Here is a 25,788-nt window from a genome sequence, read left to right as displayed (position 1 = left end):
TATAGTTCTCAGCATATAAGTCTTTTACCTTCTTGGTCAGGTTTATTTCTGAGATTTTATTTTGAGGGATGGGAGGTGGGGGGGGTTCAAACAGGGTTTTTCTTTTACTTTCTCTTTATGATATTTAATTGTTAATGTACAGAAATACAACTAATTTCTGTATGTTAATCCTGTATTCTGCTACTTTGCTGAATTCATTTATTGCTTCTAGTAGTTTCTGTGTGGAGTCTCTAGGGTTTTCTATATATAGTATGTCATTTGCATATAATGACAATTGTTCCTCTCCCCTTATAATTTGGATACCATTTATTTCTTTTTTCTTGTCTGATTGCTATGGCTGTGCTGTGCTTAGTCACTCAGCCCTGTCCAATTCTTTGTGACCCCTATTACTTTGTGACCCCTATACTATTATTCAGTATTTAGTATTTTAGTTTCCACTGTATAATCATAAGAGATTTGATTTAGGTCATACCTGAATGGTCTAGTGGTTTTCCCTACTTTCTTCAGTTTCAGTCTGAATTTGGCAATAAGGAGTTCATGATCTGAGCCACAGTCAGCTCCTGGTCTTGTTTTTGCTGACTGTATAGAGCTGAAATAGATTTAAGGGACTAGATCTGATAGACAGAGTGCCTGATGAACTATGGACGGAGATTCGTGACATTGTACAGGAGACAGGTATAAAGAAAATCCCCATGGAAAAGGAATGCAAAAAAGCAAAATGGCTGTCTGGGGAGACCTTACAAATAGAAAGAAGAGAAGCAAAAAGTAAAAGGAGAAAAGGAAAGATATAAGCATCTGAATGCAGAGTTCCAAAGAATAGCAAGGAGAGATAAGAAAGCATTCCTCAGTGATCAATGCAAAGAAATAAAACAACAGGATGGAAAAGACTAGAGATCTCTTCAAGAAAATTAGAGATACCAAGGGAATATTTCATGCAAAGATGGGCTTGATAAAGGACAGAAATGGTATGGACCTAACAGAAGCAGAAGATATTAAGAAGAGGTGGCAGGAATACACAGAAGAACTGTACAGAAAAGATCTTCACAACCAAGATAATCATGATGGTGTGATCACTCACCTAGAGCCAGATATCCTGGAATGTGAAGTCAAGTGGGCCTTAGAATACATCACTATGAACAAAGCTAGTGGAGGTGATGCAATTCCAGTTGAGCTATTTCAAATCCTGAAAGGTGATGCCATGAAAGTGCTGCACTCAATATGCCAGCAAATTTGGAAAACTCAGCAGTGGCCACAGGACTGGAAAAGATCAGTTTTCATTGCAATCCCAAAGAAAGGCAATGCCAAAGAATGCTCAAACTACTGCACAATTGCACTCATCTTACACGCTAGTAAAGTAATGCTCAAAATTCTCCAAGCCAGACTTCAGCAATACGTGAACCATGAACTTCCAGATGTTCAAACTGGTTTTAGAGAAGGCAGAGGAACCAGAGATCAAATTTCAAACATCTGCTGGATCATCAAAAAAGCAAGAGAGTTCCAGAAAAACATCTATTTCTGCTTTATTGACTATGCCAAAGCCTTTGACTGTGTGGATCACAAAAAACTGTGGAAAATTCTGAAAGAGATGGGAATACCAAACCACCTGACCTGCCTCTTGAGAAACCTATATGCAGGTCAGGAAGCAACAATTAGAACTGGACATGGAACAACTGACTGGTTCCAAATAGGAAAAGGAGTATGCCAAGGCTGTATATTGTCACCTTGCTTATTTAACTTCTATGCAGAGTACATCATGAGAAACTCTGAGCTGGAAGAAGCACAAGCTGGAATCAAGATTGCCAGGAGAAATATTAATAACCTCAGATATGCAGATGACACCACCCTTATGGCAGAAAATAGGGTCACAAAGAATCGGACATGACTGAGTGACTGAACTGAAAGTCAGTATTGAAAATGATTCAAGAAATCATTCAGGGAAAAATACAAATAAGCAGAAGAAAATCAGCCACTTGATATTATCCAAAATGCCAGTTTAAAATTTATAGAGATAGCATAAAAGATCAAAAGATAGAAGTATTATGAAGATTTTTTTTATCTAGTTGATCATTTTTATCTAGTTTTTTTTTATCAAGTTGATTGTTGATCTTTTGTGTTTACTCATGTGATTTAAGAACTGATTATTTCCTCCTAACCATCACAAGCTAGTCTCTTTTCCCCAGGTGTGGTAGGAAATATTACTATGAATCATGAATTTCAGACAGTTATTATTTGTGGATAATCATATGTTTCAACATACTCATGCCTCTAAATTTCAAAGATTTTTCATCTGATATAATCATCCCTATATCACTAGAAATTTAGATATTTTTATATGTAAGTGAAAAAATAGAGTTATAACATGTAGCTAAGTCTCTAAATTATGTCTTCTGATTTCAATATAATTTATGAATAAGTATAAAGTCACAACTTGTGTAAAACTCAGGATATAAAGAAGGAAGGAGGAGCTTTTCAGGAACAATCAAATTCGCTCATAATGTATGTTTTCAGAATAGTACATCAGCAAACTTGACTTCTTTGCAGGTCATGGAGACCTGATTTAGCAATGCTTTTGTGTTCAGAAAAGTAAAGTTATAAATACATCTTGAAAAAAAATCTTTCAGATGCATAAGGATAATTACTGTAATAATAGACTAGCATAAAGCAAAGGCTAAAACTAAAGGTGTCTATTTAATCCAGGGTGCTCCTTCTTGAGATATGAAATTTGGATTCCATTGTCATTTTTCTATAGCAAACCTGAGAGGTGGATATTGTATTGGGTAGGTTAATAAGCTGAAGAATATTTTTGTGATCCTCTCTCAATAATATCAGAATTTTAAATAAGTACATTATAATGAAGAACATGATTGTCATTCCGATATGAACTTATTTAGGATATCTTGAAAAATTTTTCTTGGCATAATCAGTAATATTACAATAAAAAATTCATAGTTGTTCTTTTCAACTACTTTAAGTAATCTGTCATGTCAAAAAAACTAAGTTTAGCCTCTAAATGCATTTTTCATTATATTATGTAAATTAGTCATTTTACTTACGGATTTCTAATAATTTGAAGATTTTGAGTTGTCTTCAATAAGAATAATGAAAGTTCAGATATTTTAAAAAATTGTATAAATGATGGTAGAACAATTGGGTTAGATTCCAATTAATTGAAAATTACTAGGGATGAAGGACACCTCTAAAGAAAATATTCACTCCAAATTGGAATTTGAAAATTTATATGCTAAATCTATCAAAACATAATAAGAAAAAAGAAACAGGTATGCTAAATGAGTTATATGTCTAATTCAGTACAATTCAGGGAAATACTATTTTAAGTCAGTCAGATTAGGAAATATATAATATTTTAAGGTACCCTGATTGTTACCTAAAATCATAAGACTGCAAAGACACCTAGACATATTTTTACATGATTTCTTTTTGAGTGTTTTTACTTTACAAAATCTTTCTGTTTAAGTTATCCATCATGATTTCCAAGAAAGTCAATGAAACTGTTTGCTTTAAATTTTGTAAAGATAACATAAAAGGAGAAAATAGCAGAGACCTGAAGAAGATAATAACACTTAATTTCAATTTGAAATAAGATGATAATCAACCTTTTGTATTTACCCATTTGTATTCATAACTATATTTGCCTGGTAACCATCTGAGAAGACACGTATTCTCTTTCTACAACTCAGTATAAAACTTTTTTCTGATGGTATGTTTTTATGACAATGCTAAAGCATGAAAGAAGGTGCTTCAGTTAAAAATCAGTGAGTACTTTAGTTTTTGTTTCTTGTACTCACACATGTAGACAATGTGTCACTACAAATCATGTACCTACTGAAAGGAACCTGCAATCCCAACTGCCAACCATAACATGGTTTCTTTTGTCTTTAGAAAAATGTAAGCATTTTAATACATTACAAAGGGTATATCTTCAGCACCATTCTCATGTTTATAGTTATAGTTTTCAACCATTATCTTAATGTTTAACATCCTTCACTATTATGGTACATGCTTCATTAAGCTTCAGTGTTACACCTTTTTGATACATAATTCCTTTTGTTCTATCAGTCTATAACAAGTGATTCAAATTGATTCATATTGTTTTTATAAGTTATAGTTTAGGATTGACTTGATGCCTGAATTGTGACTGACACTTCTTAGACATTTTTGTGTAACAGAAGCATTCTTTCATTAGGGTGAAGCAGTAATCTGAAAGTACTAGGAAGGCGGAATTACTGCTACTAAATAATCCCAGATATTTGCTTTTGAGGCAATCGATAGGTTTTCCCTTTCTCACCTTTTTTTGTTGAAAGTAGTCATGGTTGCAAATTTGGTTGGCAAATGAAATGGAAACCAAAGTGACTTAGCACGCCTTAAGTTCTGCCAGTTACAGGTGAGAGGTTTAAGAGCCAGTATCAGAGTTCCTACATCCTCTTTCCTCTGCTGCATGACTTGGAGCTGCATATTGGTGGGAAGCCTCAGTCAGGCTCAGTGACTGCTATGAGAAGAGACATCCTGCATGCATATACACATACTTAGACCCACAGTGGATATAGAGTATCCATGATATATAAAACTTGACCATATTAGTCTGCTGGCACGTTTTGGTTGTCTGATACCTCACCACAAACTAGTATAATCTCACTGATTCAGAGTGAAAAATTAGACTGAATTTTATGTATAGGATAATAGAAAAGCCTTGAAAGAAATACAAAAATGATTTTAATAATTACTGGGATTGTAAAAGTATTTTTATTATACTATGCATCATTATAAAATTATGTAGAAGTAACACAGAAGTTAGAAACACTGTTATTGTGAACATTAGATTTATACTTATTACAAAAATTCTGTTTTTTGTCTACATGTGCTGGGGACATAATGTTGAAATGATCAGACTAGACCTCTGCCCCTTGGCATTATATTCTATAGGGGAAGTCAAATGTGAACTGTAAGAGAACTAGTTTGTAAAATAATTCCTAGCAAAAATTACTGCTATTATCAAAGTTATGTGCTCTAATTCCTACTAGCGACAATTACTTTGAAAAAGTCCATTTAATAAATTTACAGTTGTTCCTTGAACAGCATGGATTTGAACTGCAGCAGTCAACCTACACATGGAAATTTTTCGTTAGTAAATACTAGAGTATTATATGGTCTGCAGGTTGGCTGAACATGTATAAGGGCCAACTGTAAGTTACACAAGGATTAACCCTCTTTGTTGTTCAATCGTCAACTGTACTTACTTATAAAGACACATAATTATATTTATGTTCAAGCCTTACTGAAAAATGAGCAAACTAGCAAAACTCATTCCCCAAATCATTTCCATCTTTCTCTCTCTCTTCATGAAGAGATTTAAAATACCGATTTAAGCAATATGCTAGATCCTCAGTCTCCTTTGCATCCTTTCTGGGCCACTGAAACTACTATACAGGAAGTCATTAATGACCTCCAGTCTAGTCACAGACTTGGATCTGTCTGAAGCCTTTGTTTTTCTTCTTGGGCAGCTTCAGCCCTCTCCCTTACTTTACCTACATCTGTTCCTCGATTATTGTTTTACATAGATTTTGCAAATTGAAATCTCTAGTCATAGACTTTGTTGTGATATCCTTTCAAATGTTTCTGAACATTTTAATATATCTTTAATGCTGAACATAATTTTAATCAAATATATTGACCAAAATAAAAGAATTTCTCTGATTGATCAGTTGATTACATTGTGTTAAATTTTCAATATTAGCTTGCTTCCCTGGTGGCTCAGTGGTAAAAAACCTGCCTCAAGTGCAAAAGAGGGGGTTTCGATACCTGGGTCAGGAAAACCCTCTGGAGAAGGAAATGACAACCCACTCCAGTATTTTTGCTTGGGAAATCCCATGAACAGAGGAGCCTGGCAGGCTATCCTCCCTGGGGTTGCAAAAGTCGGACACAGTTTAGCAACTAAATAACAATAGAGTATTGAGGAGTATTTAGTTGTCTACTGAATAATTTTAATTAAAACCTGCTTATTTATATTAATATCTTCTCAGAGTTAAAAAAATGATTATCCTCCATTATAGTTTTATTCTCAAAGATATTTGAAAGCTAGTTCAATTGATTCTTCTTTTAGTTAAATTAAATCTTATTTTTTCAAGACATTCTCACTAACCTGTTTCATGGCCTTTTCCGTAATGTATGTAATTTGAAAATTTTACAGATGGTCTCAGTATTCTTTCTCCAGTATACATAAGTGTACCTACAGTTCAGATTGTCGAAAATCCTAGTTAACTAACTCAGATTCCTTTGAAGAACAGAAAAATATTTATTTCTTTGTCTAGTATTTCATTGTCTAGAAATAAGTCAAATTTATACTTAAATACTTGCACATTTTATCTTGCCGACTATATTACTAAAACTTTGAGGGATTATTGAATGATGTACTTTGTTTTCTAAAGAATTTAACGTCTGTTTTGTACTTCCTGTGCTCAGTCATCATTTAATTACTGATTTTTCAGTAACAGTTTTAGCAAAATTCTGTGGCATTGTGAAAATGTATATATTTTGTTGGGCCCAGATAGGGCTGGGAAAAGGTAATAATTACTTTTTTATGCATCAGAAGTATAATAGCAGTAACACACACTAACACCCACACACATATGCACACACACAACACATTTAGTCAAAATAATAAAACAATATTTAGATATAAAGCCAGCATAAATTTTCACATTTCTCTTATTGTTCTTTTGTTATTTTTTATCACTTTTTTTCTTTCTCCTGTATTTGGATGCCTAAGGAATTTTATTATACTACAGACTATAAAGCACATTCCTTTTTGTCACTTGAGAGGTATATCATTTTATATTGAATCACTTTTGCATGGATTTTACTAGGATTAATTGTTTTGCATTTCCATTCGAATCTCCTCAGCTCACTTAATAGGTTCTTTTTTCCTAGGCCTCAATAATTTTATCTCTGATTCAAATACATAATGAAGTAATGCCTGCAGGCAGTATTAAAATGCCCTGTGGTATTTCTGTTTCTGATACCATAATTCATAGGTTTAGTACAAACCATAAATAATCGTTAGATGTAAAACTAGAAGATAAATTTTGACTTGGGATTTTTACAAGTGCTAAACTAGTTCTGCTGCTGCTGCTGCTAAGTCGCTTCAGTCATGTCTGACAGTGTGCAACCCCATAGACGGCACCCCACCAGGCTCCCCTGTCCTTGGGATTCTCAGCTTAGTTAAATTTTACTGCTTTTTTAAAATTTGTAGATGCTAATGCACTAATTCTGCAGTTTATTGTATTCAGAGATATGCTAAATTTTGAGAACATACATTAGTTATCTGGGGTCATATAAAGTGTCTATTTCAGAAAGCAACTACTTTTTTTCAAATTTTCTTTTATTTCTGTTAAGGAAACTCTACCGTAAATTATGTTGTTATTAAAAATAACTCTGAACTAAATTACGTATTTGTGTTTGCAATGCTATGTGTTGAAATTCACTTTTCACCCTCACATTTTTAAGTAATGTAGATTTGCTTGATATACCATTTGGGGTTTTTTGGTACATCCTAAATAATTGGTAGGGACGTGCATGTAAATACACCAGCTTTTCAGGAGCACTGACTTTTAGTTCACTAAATATCTAGCCAGCATGGTATTAAGGAAAATAGAAACTACTTGGTTTATTTTAGGGATTTATTTAACTCAATGATTTTGAATAAAAAATAGTAGAAATAAATCTTTTCTTGTTTAGACTGTTATCTCAGTAATGAAACTCTTTAAATCATAAGTTTTGATTGACATTTTCAACAGTTTTTCTGAAGGAACCTTGTATGTAAAAAAGGCGAACATATTATTCCTACTGTACGTGATCATAGCTCAGTTGGTAAGGAATCTCCCTGCAATGCAAGAGACCCTGATTAGATTCCTGGGTCAGGAAGATCTGCTGGAGAAGGGATAGGCTACCCACTCCAGTATCCCTTGTAGCTCAGCTAGTAAAGATCTGCCTGCAATGCAGGGAGACCTGGGTTTGATCCCTGGGTTGGGAAGATCTCCTGGAGAAGGGAAAGGCTACCACTCCAGTATTCTGGCCTGGAGAATTCCATGGACTATATAGTCTACGAGCTTACCTGGTGGCTCAGATGGTAAAGCGTCTGCCTACAATGCTGGAGACCTGGGTTCAATCCCTGAGTTGGGAAGATCTTCTGGAGAAGGAAATGGCAACCCACTCCAGTATTTTGCCTGGAGAATCCCACAGACGGAGGAGACTGGTAGGCTATAGCCCATGGGGTCGCAAAGAGTTGGACACGGACACAACTTCACTTTCACTTTCACCTATCGAATCCAGGTCTCCCGCATTGGAGGCAGACGCTTTGACCTCTGAGCCACCACGGAAGCCCTTCTTTTATTTTATTTTATTTAACTTTACAATATTGTATTGGTTTTGCCATATATCAAAATGAATCTGCCACAGGTATACATGTGTTCCCCATCCTGAACTCTCCTCCCTCCTCCCTCCCCATACCATCCCTCTGGGTCGTCCCAGTGCACCAGCCCCAAGCATCCAGTATCGTGCATCGAACCTGGACTGGCGATTGGTTTCATATATGATATTATACATATTTCAATGCCATTCTCCCAAATCATCCTACCGTCTCCCTCTCCCAAAGAGTCTAAAAGACTGTTCTATACATCAGTGTCTCTTTTGCTGTCTCGCATACAGGGTTATTGTTAGCATCTTTCTAAATTCCATATATATGCGTTAGTATACTGTATTGGTGTTTTTCTTTCTGGCTTACTTCACTCTGTATAATAGGCTCCAGTTTCATCCACCTCATTAGAACTGATTCACATGTATTCTTTTTAATGGCTGAGTAATACTCCATTGTGTATACGTACCACAGCTTTCTTATCCATTCATCTGTTGATGGACATCTAGGTTGCTTCCATGTCCTGGCTATTATAAACAGTGCTGCGATGAACATTGGGGTACACATGTCTCTTTCAATTCTGGTTTCCTCAGTGTGTATGCCCAGCAGTGGGATTGCTGGATCATAAGGCAGTTCTATTTCCAGTTTTTTAAGGAATCTCCACACTGCTGGAGAGGGTGTGGAGAAAAGGGAACCTTCTTACACTGTTGGTGGGAATGCAAACTAGTACAGGGAAGCCCTTCTATAGTCCATGGGGTCGCAAAGAGTCCAACAGGACTGAGCTCAAGTTTCACATGAAGTAAAATCAATTTATTTAGCTTTTACCTTGAGATGATTGCTGTATCTTGAAAGGACTAATATGTATATATCTACTATTTAGAAGAAAAACATGGTTCTATTGGTGATCAAGGGTTAATATTAAGTACACAAAGTAAATCTTCTCTATCTCTTCAACAGATAATCTCGAAATAAAAATGAAAAATTCTCAGACTTCATTTTAATAGTTAATATGAGGGTTGTTCAAACTCCATCTGATACTCATGTTTTTTCTTATATAGTTTGACAATATAATATGTTAATGTCTTCCTCATAGAATAGAAATATTTACCAGAAATGTTCATTACACATGTGTTAACAGAGATCCAACTATGTTTGGTACATCTTCTATGCTTAATGAGCTTAACTAAAATCAGAGTGACTCCATATTTGTGAAGAGATAATCAGAGTCTGAATAGCAGTAATGATTTGGAAACATAATTCTCATACAAATTAAGTTCATCAAAATCTTGTTTGAAGATAAAACTTCTGTTGATCCAAAATTTTTTTTTTAGCTTATGTGATAGATTCTCAAGTTTGTATGCCAAGAAGTACAAATAAGGATGTTCATTATACCAATATTTGTAGCAGAAAAAAATTTTTTTAATCACTGTCCTTTGTATATTAGTATTTTTAGGGCTGCAAAAACAAAATACAATAGACTGCAGGACTGAAACAGCACCCATCTATTTTCTTACAGTTCTATAGACTAAACGTTTAAAATCAAATTTTGGCAGCTTACTTGCTCCTGAGGACTTTATTGTTGACCTGCAGATAAGTGTCTTCTGTGTCCTCACATGACCTTTGCTCTGTGATTTTCCTTGGTGTCTCTTCCTCTTTTTAAAAGGATACCAACTATCAGATTAGGGCACAACCCTCATGACATCATTCACCTTAATTACCTCTTTAAAGGCTCTGTCTCCACATATAGTCCATGGAGGGTGGTTGTGGGGGGGAGAGTTTTAAGGTACAAATTCTGGGCAGGGACACAATTCTGTCAATAATGATCAACCAAAACATATTTTGGTTGACATACACAATAAAATATTTAATAGCAATGAAACTCAGTTACATCAGTCAGCTTAACCTATGTTTATGCTGTAATAACAAGTGATCCCAGTGGCTTGCAATGAAGTTTATTACTCTCACACAACATCATAGATTAGCCTCTATTTTTTTCCTAACCTTTGCACTCTGTAGATAAATTGTCAGAGATATTTCTATATGGATCATCAAGCTTTTCATGAAAAAGAGAAAGAAATCACAAAGGCATACCACTGACACTCATCACTTCCCTTCAACATTTCGTTGTCTAAAAAAAATCGTATGGCCATTACAGACATCAATAGGACACCTATAATTCTCCCACTGGAGAAGGAGAAAATATTTTATACTCTACAACATAAAGAAATCAATTTCATATTTTAGGTATCAGCAGAGATAAATCTCACATGGATGTGTGATAAAATGGAAGCTGAAGACAGATACAGCCTAATATGGCACTAGCATAAAATACAACTGAATACTTTAAAGATATTTATTTAATATCACTATAAAAGCATGCAGGGGAAATAGTGCAAAACTGGGGATAGTGGTTAACTTTTGAAGAAAGCATGAAGATGTGTTTGGTATTATGCTGTGTATGTTTTTCATGTTTGAAAAGATTCAATATATGAACACTATAAAAAAAGACCATAAATAGTTGTCATGAGGATAAAGAGATCTCTTTTGGATTTTCTTACACATATTAGTGGTTTATTGTTATTTTTAGTATTGAATTAAATATGACCATAAGATTGCATGATAAACTTTCCTATAGTTGAAAACTTTTGAAATGTTAAAACTTTTTCCTGTTTATTTATTTATGTATTTATCTCCAGGACTTTGTGCAGCTTAGAGAGTTATAGAATGTACTAATTTTTTACATGAACTGTGCCTAAAATGGTAAACGTACTACTAAAAATAGTAAGTGTTCTTTAATTTCAATTTCTTCCTGTATTATATAGTTTTAAGTTTCCTAAAGCACACAAGGGTTACTTTTTAAGAGAAAACAGTAAAATTCAATTTAAATTTCTGTGTCTTACGCTGCCCAGTTATCAACATTTCACAAATACTCAACTTTGGAATCTTTACATATGGATGTGACGAAGTGACAAAGGGCAAGAAGGTTTAAGACATTGGCAAAAGTCCTGTTAAATGGGGAACAACAGTGAATACTGTAGTTGCTTACTTAACTGCATTTTCCTCTCATTTTCTTACTAACAAAACCTCTCTTAGTTTGAAGCAGCAACAGAAGATGAATAAGATGGTGGTAGGGGAGAGGAATCTTCAGGAATCTTTTTTCTTTCTTACAATAGGAAAACCCTTTGTCTGTCCTTTTTCTTCCTTCTCAAATGAAATGTTAGTGAGACGACAGTGTTTGGGGTTGCAGGATTCATCTCGTCACCGTTAAAGAAATAATGGAAAAACTGCACAGACATGAACTTAGAACCCTGCTATTATTGTACTACTGGGAGGACTTCAGTCCACCTCCAGAAGTTTTGTTATATGAGGGGGGAAAATGTACTTTTATAACCCATTCAAAATCATGTTTATGTTTTATTTTAGTCAAAATTAATCCTGATTTTAGAATCAAAGCTAATTAAGTAGGGAAATTTCAAAGGAAATAGATATGGTGAACAGATTGGAAGCCAACAGACTAGGTAGGAGAGAATTAGGGAAAACTCTATTGAGAGCTGGGTTCACAAAATGCAGCCAACTGCTTCTAGAATTAATTTCTAAATGAATAAATGGCTGTCAACTTCAAATAGACCAGAAATATTTCCCAAAATCCCTGCTCCATTTTTCTGTTCAACTCAGTCTCACTTTTCCACAGTGAAATCTCCACCCTCCTCAGATTTCCACTTTCTGTTGCTTCTGACTCCTTGCTTTCACGAGAAGATTTTCCCTCTTTATAAAGAAAAGAGAAACTCCTCAATAAGATCTTTCTGAAGATCATCTGCGGGTCAGTCTCAGAAACGGTTTCATCTCCTTCTGTTTTACAATCCAGAGGCTCTGCTTCCTCTTATCTAAGCTACTGTTCCACCATTTCCTAAGGCCAATATTCCTTCTCCTCTAAGAATCAGTTTTCATTTATCCTTTCTATCTCCTTTGAAATTACCACTCAAGTGTCTTTTTAAAAAGCTGTAAACTTTTTCAAGATGTATTTGACCAAGACAGTTTTCTTTTTTTCTGTTTCTCCACCTTTTGTTTATTATAGTTCTTTGCAAATTCTTAACACGTGTTAGATATTTTTGAGAAATGTTAGCTATCTCAGTAGTAAACATTTTTCTCACCCTGCCCTATGTATTTGTATGTTTTTTTTTAATTGAAATATAGTTGACTTACAATGTTGTGTTATTTTCGGTATATAGCAAAGTGATTCAGTGTTATAAATAAATATTCTTCCAGATTATTTCCCATTAGAGGACATAGTTCCCCGTGCTATACAATAATTCCTTGTTGCTTATCGATTTTATGCACAGTACTTTGTATGTGTTAATTCCATGCTCTTAATCTATCCCTCCCCCTTCCCTTTCCCCTTTGGTAACCATAAGTTTGCTTTCTGTGTCTGAGTCTGTTCCTATTTTGTGTATAAATTCATTTGTATCATTTTTTAGGTTCATATATAAGTGATATCATATAATATTTGTCTTTTTCTGACTTCACTTAACGTGATATTCACTAGGTCTATCCATATAGCTGCAAATGACAATATTTAATTATTCTGAATGACTGAGTAATATACCATTGCATATAACATATACCACATCTTATTAAGCCAATTGTCTGTTGATAGGCCCTTGAGTTGTTTCAATGTCTTGCCTATTATAAATGGTGCTGATATGAACATTGGGGTGAGGGGTATATAACTTCTAGAATCAGTATTGTCTTTTCTCAGGAATGGAATTGCTGGATCATATGATAGCTGTAGTTTTAGTTTTCTGAAGACCTCCATAGTGTTTTCTATAGTGGCTGCCAATTTACATTCCCACCAACACTGTAGAAGGGTTCCTTTTTCTCCACACCCTCTCTGTCTTTTGTTACTTGTAGACATTTTGATGATAGCCATTCTGAGTAGTGTGAAGTGATACCTTATTGTGGTTTTGATTTGCATTTCTCTAATAATGAATGATGTTGAACAGTTTTCTTTTTCTTTTTTTATGTGCCTGTTGGCCATCTGTATGTCATCTTTGGAGAAATGTCTATTTAGGTCTACTGCCCATATTTGATGGGATTGCCTTTTGATATTGAGTTGTATGAGATGTTTGTGTATTTTAGATATTAGCCTTTCATTTATATAATTTGTAATTTTTTGGATGGTTTCTTTTGCTATGCAAAAGTTTTAAAATTGTATTAGGTCCCATTTCTTTATTTTCACTTTTATTTCTTTAGTCTTAGGAGACTGATTAAGAAAATATAGCTATAATTTATACCTGAGAATGTTTTGAGTATGTTCTCTTAAAGGAATTTTATGGTTTTGTGTTTTATATTTATGTTTTTAAAGCACTTTGAGTTGATTTTTGTATATGACTGGAAGAAATGTTCTATTTTTTTTTTATTTACATATAACTTTCCAGCTTTCCTAACAGCACTTGTTGAAGATACTGTCTTTGCTCCACTGTATATTCCTGCCTCCTTTGTCATAAATTAATTGACAATAGATGTGTGGGTATATTTCTGGGTTCTCTATTCTGTTCCTTTTATTTATATATCTGGTTTTGTACTGATATCACACTGTTTTGATTACTGTAGCTTTTCAGTACTGTTTAAGTCTGGAAAATTTATGCCTCCAGCTTTTTTCTTTTTCCTTAGGATGGCTTTGACAATCCTGGGTCTTTTGTATTTCATATAAATTTTAGGATTATTTATTCTAGTTCTGTGAAAAATATCATGGGTATTTTAATAAAGATTGCATTAAAACTATAGATTGCTTTGGTAGCTTGGTCATTTTAACAATATTAATTATTCTAATCCAGATCTTGGAATATCTTTCCATTTCTTTAAATCATCTTCAGTTTCCTTTATCAGTGTTTTATAGTTTTCAGTGTAGAGGTCTTTTACCTCCTTGGTTAAGTTTATATTTAGGTACCTTTTTGACATTATTTTATATGGAAGTTTTTGTTTTCTTTTGCTTTTTTTACTTTCTCTTTCTGATATTCCATTGTTAGTGTAAATAAATGCAGCAGATTCCTAGTACATTAACCTTGTCTCCTGTGCTGTGCTAAGTCACCTCAGTTGTGTCCAACTCTATGACCCTAGGGACTATAGCCCACCAGGCTCCTCTGTCAATGGGATCCTCCAGGAAAGAGTACTGGAGTGGGTTGCCATACCCTCCTCCTCGAGATTTTTCTGACCCAGGGATTGAACCCATGTGTCTTACATCTTCTTCATTGGTAGGTGTGTTCTTTACCACTAATGCCACCTGGGAAGCCCCGCATATCTGTGTTAGTAAATCTAATTCCTATTTCACAATGACAACACAAATCCAAGGATAGCCTGTAAGGAAACTTTCTTCCCTCAAAAATCTAGATACATAATTCGGTAATCTGAATGTAATTGTTATACTGGGCACATTTCTTACCCATTAGTCTGCCAGACCAATAATAAAAATGACCACAATTTGTAACTGAGGACACTGAGTAACTGGAATTGTTCCAAGAGTGGGAAACTGACCATAATGACTGCAAAAGCAAATGCAGACTTCCTGACCCCAGCCTGACACTATTTCTGGGGTTATTAGTAAGCAGCTTCCTTAATACTTGCTGAATTCACTAATTACTTCGTGTGGATACTGCAGGGTTCTTTTTGTGGATTATCATGTCATCCTGCATATGGTGACAGTTTTACCTTTCCCTTTCCAATTTGGATACCTTTAATTTCTTTTTCATGTCTTATTGTTGTGACTGGTGCTTTCAATACAGTGTTGAGTAGAAGTGGTGAGAGTGGGCATACTTGTCTCGTTTCTGAATTTAGTGGGAAGTCTTCCAGTTTTTGTTTTTTTTTAAACTTTATATAATTTAGCATTAAGTTGGTTGTGGGTTTGTCATACATGCCTTTTATAATGTTGAGATATATTCCCTGTATACCCACTTTGGTGAGAGTTTTTATAATGAATGGAAGTTAATTTCATCCAATGTTTTTTATGTAACTATTGAGGAAAGTTTGTGTTTTTTGTCTTTCCTTTTGTTAATGTGGTGTATCACATTGATTGGTTTCTGTGTGTTGAACTATCCTTTTGACCCTGGAATCAATCCAACTTGATCACAGTGTACAAATTTTTATGTATTGTTGGATTTGGTTTGCTAATATTTTATTGAGGATTTTTGTATCTGTATCCATCAAAGATACTGGCCTTTAATATCCTTTCTTTTTTGTAGTATCTTTGCCTGGAGTTTTACTATCAGAATGATGATGGATTCATAGAATTAATTTAGGCATGTTCCCTCCTCTTCAATATTTTGGAATAGTTTGAGAAGGATAGGTGTAAGTATTTCTTGTTAAGTTTGGTAGAATTCCTCAGTGAAACTGTCCAGTTCTGGAATTTTGTTTACAGAGAAGTTTCTTTTTTTTAAAATTACAGATTGTATTTCACTTCTAGTGATTGTTATGTTCAAATCGTTTCTGTTCTTGACTCAATTTTGGCATGCTGATATTTCTAGACAATAGTTCATTTCTTCTGGGTTGTCTAGTTTGTTGGCATGTAGATATTATTTACATGTTAATGTTATTTCTTATGACTTTTTGTAGCTTTATGGTAGCAGCTGTTAATTTCTCCTTTCATTTCTTATTTTGTTTATTTATCTTCTATCTCTTATCTCTTATTTTCTTGTTGAACCTGACTAGAGTTTTGTTTTGTTTTTTGTTTGTTTGTTTTCCTGTATCAGTCAGTTCAGTTCAGTCACTCAGTTCTGTTCGACTCTTTGCAACACCAGGGACTTCAGCATGCCAGGCTTCCGTGTCCATCAACAACTGCCAGAGCTGGCTCAAACTCATTGTCCATCAAGTTGGTGATGCCATCCAACCAGCTTATCCTCTATTATCCCCTTATCCTCCTGCCTTCAATCTTTCCCATCATCAAGGTCTTTTCCAAGGAGTCAGTTCTTCCCATCAGGTGCCCAAAGTATTGGAGCTTCAGCATCAGTCCTTCCAATGAATATTCAGGACTGATTTCCTTTAGGATTGACTGGTTGGATCTCCTTGCAGTCTGAGGGACTGTCAAGAGTCTTCTCTAACACCACAGTTCAAAGGCATCTATTCTTCATTGCTCAGCTTTCTTTATGGTCCAGCTCTCAACATCCATACATGACTACTGGAAAAATCGTAGCTTTGACTAGATGGATCTTTGTTAGCAAAATAATGCCTCTGCTTTTCAATATACTATCTAGTTTTGTCAGAGCTTTCTTTCCAAGCAGCAAGCATCTTTTAATTTCATGGCCATGACATTATTCCTATATTTTTCCCCCCAAAAATCCTGTTCTTGATTGTACTGCTCTTTTCTACTCATTTTAGAGCTCTGTTCTAATGAAAAGCTCTCTGATCTTTATTATTTCCTTTCTTCTACTGACCTTTTTTTTCCTGTTTCTAATTCCTTTAGATAGTAGGTTATTTTGTTTATTTTTTATTTTTCTGATTTTTCAAGGATGTCTTATATAAATGAACTTACTTCTTAGAATGCTTTTGCTGCATCCAATAAATATTGTGAGGTTATATTTTCATTATTGTTTGGAGGTATTTTCTGATTTCTTTCTTGATTTCATTGTTGACCCACTGTTTTTTTTCTTTTAAGTAGTATGTTGTTTAATTTCTATGAGTTGATTATTTTCTTTTTTTTTTTTTTCCTGTAATTGATTTCTGGCTTCATAACATTGTTGTCAGAAAAGATGCTTGGAATTTCTATCTTCTTCAATTTGTTGAGGTTTGTTATGTGACTTAGTATGTTTTCTATCCTAGAGAATGTGCCATGTGCACTTCTAGAGAATGTGTATTCTGCTGTTTTTGGATGTAGTGTTCTATACATATCTCTCATGTCCAATTGATCCTTTGTGTCATTTAGGACCTCTGTTGCCTTACTGATGTTCTGTCTGTAAGATCTGTCCATTGAGGTCAGTGGGTTGTTCCAGTCTCCTACTATTCTTGTATTCCCATCAGTTTCTCCCTTTATGCTTATTAGTATTTGTTTTAAATTTCTAAGTGCTCCTATATTGGTGTATATATGTTAATGAGTATAATATCCCTTTCTTGTATTAATCTCTTTATATAACATCCTTCTTTGTCTCTCTTTATGGACTTTGTTTTTAATTGTATTTTGTCTGATACAAGTACTGCTCACCACCCCCACCCCAATATCCTAATAATATCTGTTTGCCTAAAATATCTTTTCTGTCCCATCATTTTCAGGATCTTTGTGTCTTTCACCCTAAATTGAGTTTCTTGAAGTGAAGTGAAGTGAAGTCGCTCAGTCATGTCCGACTCTTTGCGACCCCATGGCTCCTCCCTCCATGGGATTCTCCGGACAAGAGTGGGTTGCCATTTCCTTCTCCAGGGGATCTTCCCGACCCGGGATCGAACCCTGGTCTCGCGTGTTCCAGGCAGACACTTTAACCTCTGAGCCACCAGGGAAGCCCTAATTGAGTTTCTTGTAGGCAGCATATTGTAGGGTTTTGACTTTTTATCTTGTCACTCTTTTAATTTGAACACTTAATCCATTGACTTTTAAAGTGTTTCTTGATAGCTATGTCAATATTCCCATTTTAAAACTTTGTTTTCCAGTTGATATTGTAGTTCTTTATTCCTTTATTCATTCCCCCCCCCCTTTTGTTGTTTGAAGGTTTTCTTCTGGGTTATTTAGTCTGATATTCACTGCTTCTAGATTAGTTGATGTTGGGGGCCAGAGTGAGGTACTCCGCCCATGACAAAGGTCATGAGGAAGGAGGCTCGACATACGCAAAGGCGGGATCGAGCCTCAGGAGTCCCCCTGGAACTCCTTGAGCATCTACCCCCATAACCAGAGCCTGCCTACTTTACTACTTTGTGCTCTTACCTACACCTCTGACTTTACGGGGGGCTGTCCCCCACCACCTCTTTCGGAGAAGGAGTTAACCTAGAGCTCCAGTCAATAAAAACTCTTGGGTGTGACAAGAATGTTTTGACCCTCAAACTCCTCTGAAGGTTCTCTAGCCTGCCTGACAGGCTCGTCCGGCCACATGTGATTGCTCACAGCCTCCCAACCATGAGAGGCACGAGATGCTTTAAACCTTCTAAAAACAGGTTCCTTAGAAAAGTTAGAAAACTATTAGTATAAGTATAGTGGGCTAATTAGAAATTGTGTTGGTGAAGGGTTTTTCATTTGTTGAGCCAATGTTTGTTGCTAAGTCTCCACATCCCCTGCCCTTACACACATTAATGAATATATAGAAGAAATAAGTATTAACCTTTGATATTAATCACGTTAGACCTTAGGCTAAGTAAATTCTTTCCTTAACTAAAACCCACTACACCCTCACCCTGTAGGAATGTAACTTTACTTGGGTGGCATCTGTTTTGAGAATAATCAGCCCTGGAGAAGTAAGTGTCCTGATTGACTGACCGCTGTCACAAGGAGAGGGTCGTAAATTGTCAGCAGGCCCCCCTGGCCAGAAGATGATGTAACACCCCTAAGACCTCTGTATACATTTGTGTGAAGCACCTGACTTTGATAAAAGTCAGGACTGCTGACCCCGCGTGACTTTTGCATAACATCTCAGTGTATAAAAGTAGACCATGGAAAATAAAGAATTGGGATCAGTTTCTCGAAATACTGGTCTCCCCATGTCGCTCTCTCTCTCACTCTGGTTGAGTCTCCATCTGGAGCGCGGAACCCACCATGCTTACTAATTATGCCTGGGCTTCTAAGATCCTACCGGGGAGGCCTCAGTGTCTCCTCTCCTTCGGGAGAACGGAAGGATGCCTGCGGCCTACGTAAGTGGTGCAAACTTCTTGTCTTGAAGTTTTATTGGTCTCCCGCGTAAACCAAGCTACTCAGCCTCTTTTCTCCACTGAATTTTCCTACTGAGCTATCCTCATCCTATTACTCTTTATATCTTTGATAAAATATTTAAATAAATAGGTCGCCGACGCCGTCCCCGCTTCGAATACCCTGGATCAGCCGGGGCAGGTCCTCGGCAAGTTTTTATCTCAGCAATTGAGTTGTCTAATTTTGATGAGTTTACTTTTATTCTTTCTAGTTCCTTGTAATAGTGATCTGAATTTCTATTGATACTCTTTCTTAGTTCTTTTAATATTTTTATTATCTCCTTTTTTAATTCAGGGTTGAGTAGACTGGTGTGGTCTGTTTCATTATTTGTTCTTTCAGGGGATTTGTCTTGTTCTTTTAATTGGGAGTACTTCCTTTGCTTTTTCATTTTACTTAATTTTCTCTATCTTTATGAATTTAGGAGAAACAGTTGTCTTCCATGGTCTCATAGGGGCTATTTTATGTGGGAGTATATAGACAGTGTGAGTCCAATACTTTTGTGCAAGAGCTGTTTTCAGTATGGCTTTCCATGTCCTTCCTCAGAGCGTGCTGGCTATTATCCCTGTGATAGAGGGTCTGATTCATATTTTTATATCCAGAGCCTGTACTGGATGTTGGGTGGGACTTGCTCTGTTGCTATCTCAGCCCTATCAGGGTCAGGGTCTGCTTCCGAGTTTATTGGAATTTAAGCTCCGAGGGTCAGATTTGATCAGGCGTCTCACCTTTTGAGTGCATACCCTACACCAAAGGTGATGACTAGTGAGGCAAGTGATAATCTGTGTGATTATAGAAAGCATACATGCCACCTTTGCCAGCTTCCACAGTTCTGCCCAGAATCAGCCCAAAGTTACATCCTTTTTCCCCTTGTGTTCATCCCTAGACTGTGCTGTGGAGTTGGCTAGTGTACGGAGCTGAGGTACTGTATTTGCAGGATTCAGAGTGGTTGTGCTGCTGTCTGGGGCCTGGGCTGCCCTGTGGCAGATCTCTCCTGGAACACAGATGTGCTCCAAGCTGTTCCCTTGAAGAAGCAAACTGCTGTGTACTCCTCCCCAGGGTCTGTCTGCCTGAGACATGAGTTTCTGTGGTATCTCCCAGTGTGAACACGCACTAGTGAGCTGGGATGCCCCCGTCATGTGATCTTTGAGAATTAGCTCTGGCCAGCCTCTGTTATGAGAGTGCTAACAATGGGCTCCTTGGTTCCTTCCAGACCACACCCCAAGTCTTCTCCCAGGACTCATCTGCCTGAGATCCAGTGCTTAGTCACTGCCTCTATCTGTACCCCTACTCAATCTGTATTTTGCATTGGGAAGTGCAGGTAGGTGGCAGCTGCCAGCCCCAGCCTCTCTCTGCTCTAATTATTAGCAAGTCACCATGTGCTCACTACTTGTGAGTAGAGACTAGGCTTCTCCAGCCCCTCTATCTAACCCAGCAAATTTCCCATGATGAGGATCTGCCCCTATGGACTTTTTCTCCTTCACAGATTTCTCCCCGGTGCATTGGTCCCATCCTGATTCTTTTTTTTTTCCCCTTTTCTACCTGGTTACTGGTTACGTGGAGATATTTCTTGCAGCTTTGTTTATATAGGAGATCATCTGCAAGATCTGTGACAGTTATTATTATTTCTTTGTGTGTGTGTGTGTGTGTGAGAACTGTTGGTTGATTTTCTGTGAGAACTGTTCCACATGTAAATGTACTTCTGATGTTTGTTCTTGGGGGGTAAATGGACTCCACATCCTCCAACTCTACATCTTGATTCTCCTCGCTGTATGCTTTTTGTATCTTTGGATAATGTGAACTTTTTAATTTAATGTAATCAAAATTATATTTTTTATGGTTACTTCTTTGTTTTATAAAATATTTTGTCCACTCCAGGTTCACAAAGCCATTTTTTCCCCAAATTTAGCCATCCACATTTAGAAATACAATTCATTGGTATGAATCATATTAGTATGTTTTAAAGGAAGAGTTAAAATTTATTTTTATGTGGATATCCATTTTATCTTATACTATTTAATGAAATAATTTCTTGACTGTATCTTGATGTCATCTTGCCATATATCAAGGTACAGTATGAGTATGTCTCGCTGTGAATTCTGTATTTTGTTTCATTTGTTTATTTATCTTTCTGCCAATAACTCACAGTTTGATTTATCCTTATAATAAGTCCAGACATCTGGTAGCTGAAATCCTTCAACTATTGTTCTTCAAAATTATCTTGAAAGTTTTCATTTCTTTACATCTCCAACACCAAATAAATGTTATAATCTATTTGTTAATTTCCATGAAGCAACACAATTTAAAAAAACAAAACTGTTATCATTCTTTTGATCATATGGATGAATTCAAAGAAAGTCGTCATATTTACTAAATTAATCTTATAATCTGTGAATATGGTATATTTTTCTATTTACTTAGAACTTCTAAAATTACACCTTTCATTGAAAGATATGTATCATCCTAGATTGATATAATCTTAGGCTTTTGAAATTTTAATGCTGTTGTAATTGAAAAAAAATTACTTTTGTTAGTAGTATATAGAAACAAATTTAGTTTTGTATGTCTAACTTCTAATTAGGACTGTTGTAAATATCCCTTGTACCTTTTCATAGCCTGTCTATAGATTTTTTGGATGTTCTGAGTACATATTACTGCCATCTGTGAATAATGACAGTGGTATTTCTTCTTTTTCATTTATATTCATTTTACGTATTCTTCTCATCTTATTGAACTGGTTAGGACCACAACAATGTTAAACATAGGGCATGCTTATCACATTTTCTCAACAGGAAAATCTACAGTATTTCATACTTAAATCATATGTAAGTCATTAAGTATGATGGGTGTTTTGTAAAAATTCATTTTCACATTGAAAAGGTCAATTCTATTTCTAACTTCTTAAGAATTATTTTATCATAAACTTTTGCTAGTTTTGTCAAATTTTTTCTCTTCATTTATCTAGGTGATCATAAAATGTTTTATTTTTCTATTAGTGTGAAATGGCTTACATTGATGAACCTGAAAATTCAAGATGTCTTTTACTTTCCTAGTATAATGCCTGTGCTATTTTCCTTTTATTGTACATGACTGCATTCCATCTGCTAATATTTTCTTTAAAATGTTTGTATGTCCATTTGTAATACAGTAATGTATTACACAATAATGAAAGAAATACTAAGGCACCCAAAATGAACTTAAGTGGTAATACAGTGAAACGTAGCAATTTTTCATACATCAGCACTATTATAATATGGTAGATTACTTTTAAAAATATTTTTTAAGTATAACAATCTAACATTTTTTAAACAAACCAGTATGTAACAGAAAAATGCTTTGGTTAAATTAAGAGTATAATCTGTAAAATATATCTAATAAATTATTTTAAGAGATTGTGGTAAATTATTGATCTAGTGACCAGTTTTTTTTTTAATGTATCAAATAGATTTTCATATTTGTAATCACATATCTATGTTTTTCATAGAAAATTCTAGCTTTTACTTCTATAACATCTTAAAGTATGGAAATATCTTATATTATTCTCTTAAAAAGTTATTTAATTTTGGCTGAATTCAACTTTTCAAAATTTTAACTGTTTAAAAACATTATTTTCTATAATAATGATAATAATTTCACACATATTTTTGTCTGTGTGTAACCTAAGAGCCAGTATTGTAGGACTTTTTTGAGACTCTAAAAGAGATGGAAAATAACAGAAAGGAAAATATTATTCCATATATTTGCATGTCTTACATGTTCTTCATGAAATCAAACTATCATGAATTCATAGCAAAATTATTACATGTTTTTGTTTTTTTAATAAAAAAGGGGAAATTCTACTATTTCTCCATGCTTACAAAGATATGGTAGCATACAAGGGTTCGCACAAGAAGAAACAAATCATCTGTAAGTATGGAATACTGTCAGAAAAGTTTAGATATTACTGACTTGTAAGACTGGTTAGTTGTACTGATAGTTTCTCTAAAACATTTCCAACCTGAGTGAAAATGAATCAATATTTACTGATGAAAGATGATACAATTTGAAAGAGGCAGACAAACTCTGAAATAGGTTTCTTACTACTGGAAAGAAACTCCTGTTAGTGTACAGTCTGCAGGATGAAAAGCAAAATAGCGTTACCTTTGACTTGTAACTGATTTTAGTTGTTAGAAGATACTAAACTAATCAATAACAGTAATGATGGCAGAAACTAGGGTCTCACATTTGGAAGTTCACTAAAAAATAGTATCTGTATTCAAAGCAATGTGAAGGTAACAGGTACAAGCTCTCAGCCATAAAATACCTCTCCAAAGAGCTACAGTGATGTGCAAATCAACATATGTCTGAAGCAATGGATGATATGTGGAATCCTCCAATTGTGTACAGTTGTATAAAGTGGTAGTAAAATCGAAACTCTGAATTTCAGTGAGACCGCTTTTGGCTGTTAGTATAGCAAAGCCAACTATAATGGATAAAGTAAGCAAGTATATTTGCTCACACAACCAGAAGTCCAGAGGTGTGACTGATTCAATGTAGCTAAATCCATTGGAACTGATCTGTATCTCTGCAATTTCCCTTACAAAGAATTCATCTGTCTTCATTCCTAAGGTAGCCTCCGTCATGAGAACAGCATAACTATGGAATGTCAAATCTTCACAGTCGCATAACACAAAACCTACAGAATGAAAAGTTATTTCTTCTGGTGATTTATTTTAGGAAATAGAAAACTTCTCTATCTTTAGCTCCCAGCAAACCCCTATTTCACTTTTTTGTCTTGGAGTCAGTCATATGCCAATCCTGGAGCCAAAGGGATTTCTGTAGTTAATTGATTTAGGGATTACCATTGGATTTATCAGGCTCATCCCTGGACCTGTAGATGAAGGAAGCTTTCCATTTTGTATGAAAGAAATATGATAACCTGAAAAAAAAAAATCAGAGTACTCCCACAAGTAGAAATAAAATAGAGTTTCATATATTGGCAAATAAAAATATTATGAAGCTCTATTTTTCAGCTATACTGAAGCAACAAAAAATATATATTCAAAAGGAAAGTATAAATTTTATCTATAAAAATAATTGTCAAAAAAAGACAATATTTGGGTAAAATCTGCTGTTTATTCACACATTCCTTCTTTAATGAGTTCTTCTCCTCATTGAGATTATATTCTAATTAGAAAAAGTCAATAATTAGGTGAACAAAATAACTACATATTGCTAAAGATCTATGAAAGAAAGAAATGGGGAAATATGAAAGATAAATAGATGAAAAGTCAGACTACTTTTTGTAGAATGTTCAGAAAAAGATTACCTAAGAAGACATTTAAAGTTGAATATGAATGTTGAAAAACAGATAAAGAACAATGGAGTAGAGAAGATTGCTTGAGAGAGAGGAAATAGACCCGGTGAAAGCTCCGGGATATACACACACATTCTGGCCTGTAGAATCAGGATTCATTCTATTAAGGGTGGAAGTGGGATGCATGGTAAGTCGCTTCAGTCATGTCTGACTCTGCAACCCTATGGACTATAGCTCACCAGGCTCCTCTGTGCACAGGATTCTCCAGGCAAGAATACTGGAGTGGGTTGCCATATCCGCCTCCAGGGCATCTTCCTGACCCAGGGATCGAACCCACATCTCTTACATCTTCAGCATTGATAGGCAGGTTCTTTACCACTAATGCTACCTGGGAAAGTGGGGTAGAACATATTTAAAACAATTAAATGAATGCAAAATAAGGATGATTTTGTGTATAGTATTTTGTGTATAGTTGATCAGTGCTTTCAACTCAGGAAAGAGTTGAATAAGATGGAAATGATGGGAATAGGGAAAGGGTGGAAATTTTTAAAATTGTCAGGAAAGAGCTTCAAAGAAAAGGTGAAATTTGAACAAATACAAAAAGGAAATGAAAGAATAAATCATTCATAGTTCTGGGGGAAAGTGGGTTAGGTAAAGGGAAATGCAAATACAAAGATGCAAGATGAGAGCTTGGCTGATTATTTTTGATAAAATCAGAAGATGAAGTAACTGAAGCAAAATGAGCAAGTTGGGAGAGAAGAAGGAGCTGAAGATTTGTAGGAATTTGTAGGTCTTGGTAAGAACTTTGACTTTTAGTCTAATTAAAGTCATTGCAGGATGAGTTGAGTAACAGCAATTATGATCTACATGATCTGACAGATTTTAAAAGATCACTCAGGCTGCTGTGTTGTAAATTAGAATGCAAGAAGGCAAAGGCCAAACAGGGGTCCTTATTAGGATGCTGTTGAAAAATCTAAGTAGGAGATAACAGTAGATTGGGACAAAGAAACAGTAGAGGTGGTTAGGAATTTTTGAATTCTGGATATGTGTTAAAGCAAAATAGGAAAGGAAAGGATTTGATGATAGATTAAATGTGGGTTTGAGAAAGAATGCCTAATCTATTAGGAATAAGATGACAAGTTTTAAATTCTAGGGGAAATGGCTATTTCCAAGTATATATAAATATAAATAAGGTACAAG

At 35.1% G+C, this 25,788-nt stretch overlaps 1 long non-coding RNA gene across 14 annotated transcripts in view; it reads left to right on the top strand.

The window, feature by feature from the left end:
- LOC147349186 (uncharacterized) overlaps positions 1–25,788 on the top strand; it is a 287,797-nt gene that overhangs the window by 26,667 nt on the left and 235,342 nt on the right. The window contains exon 3 of one of the 14 annotated variants that reach the window (XR_015149526.1): positions 20,506–20,805. The exons of 11 other annotated variants lie outside the window; for them this stretch is intronic. This is a non-coding gene — a long non-coding RNA (uncharacterized LOC147349186). Of the gene's footprint in view, positions 1–17,683; positions 19,081–20,505; positions 20,806–25,788 lie in introns of those variants that run through there. 2 more of the 14 variants (XR_015149523.1, XR_015149515.1) reach the window with 2 other exon arrangements.

Source organism: Bos grunniens, chromosome 21, assembly GCF_055505025.1.
Source record: "Bos grunniens cultivar Pamir isolate PY7600 chromosome 21, Bosgru_T2T1.0, whole genome shotgun sequence".
In the NCBI taxonomy this organism is placed as follows: domain Eukaryota; kingdom Metazoa; phylum Chordata; class Mammalia; order Artiodactyla; family Bovidae; genus Bos; species Bos grunniens.
This window is presented reverse-complemented; position numbering and strand designations above follow the sequence as displayed.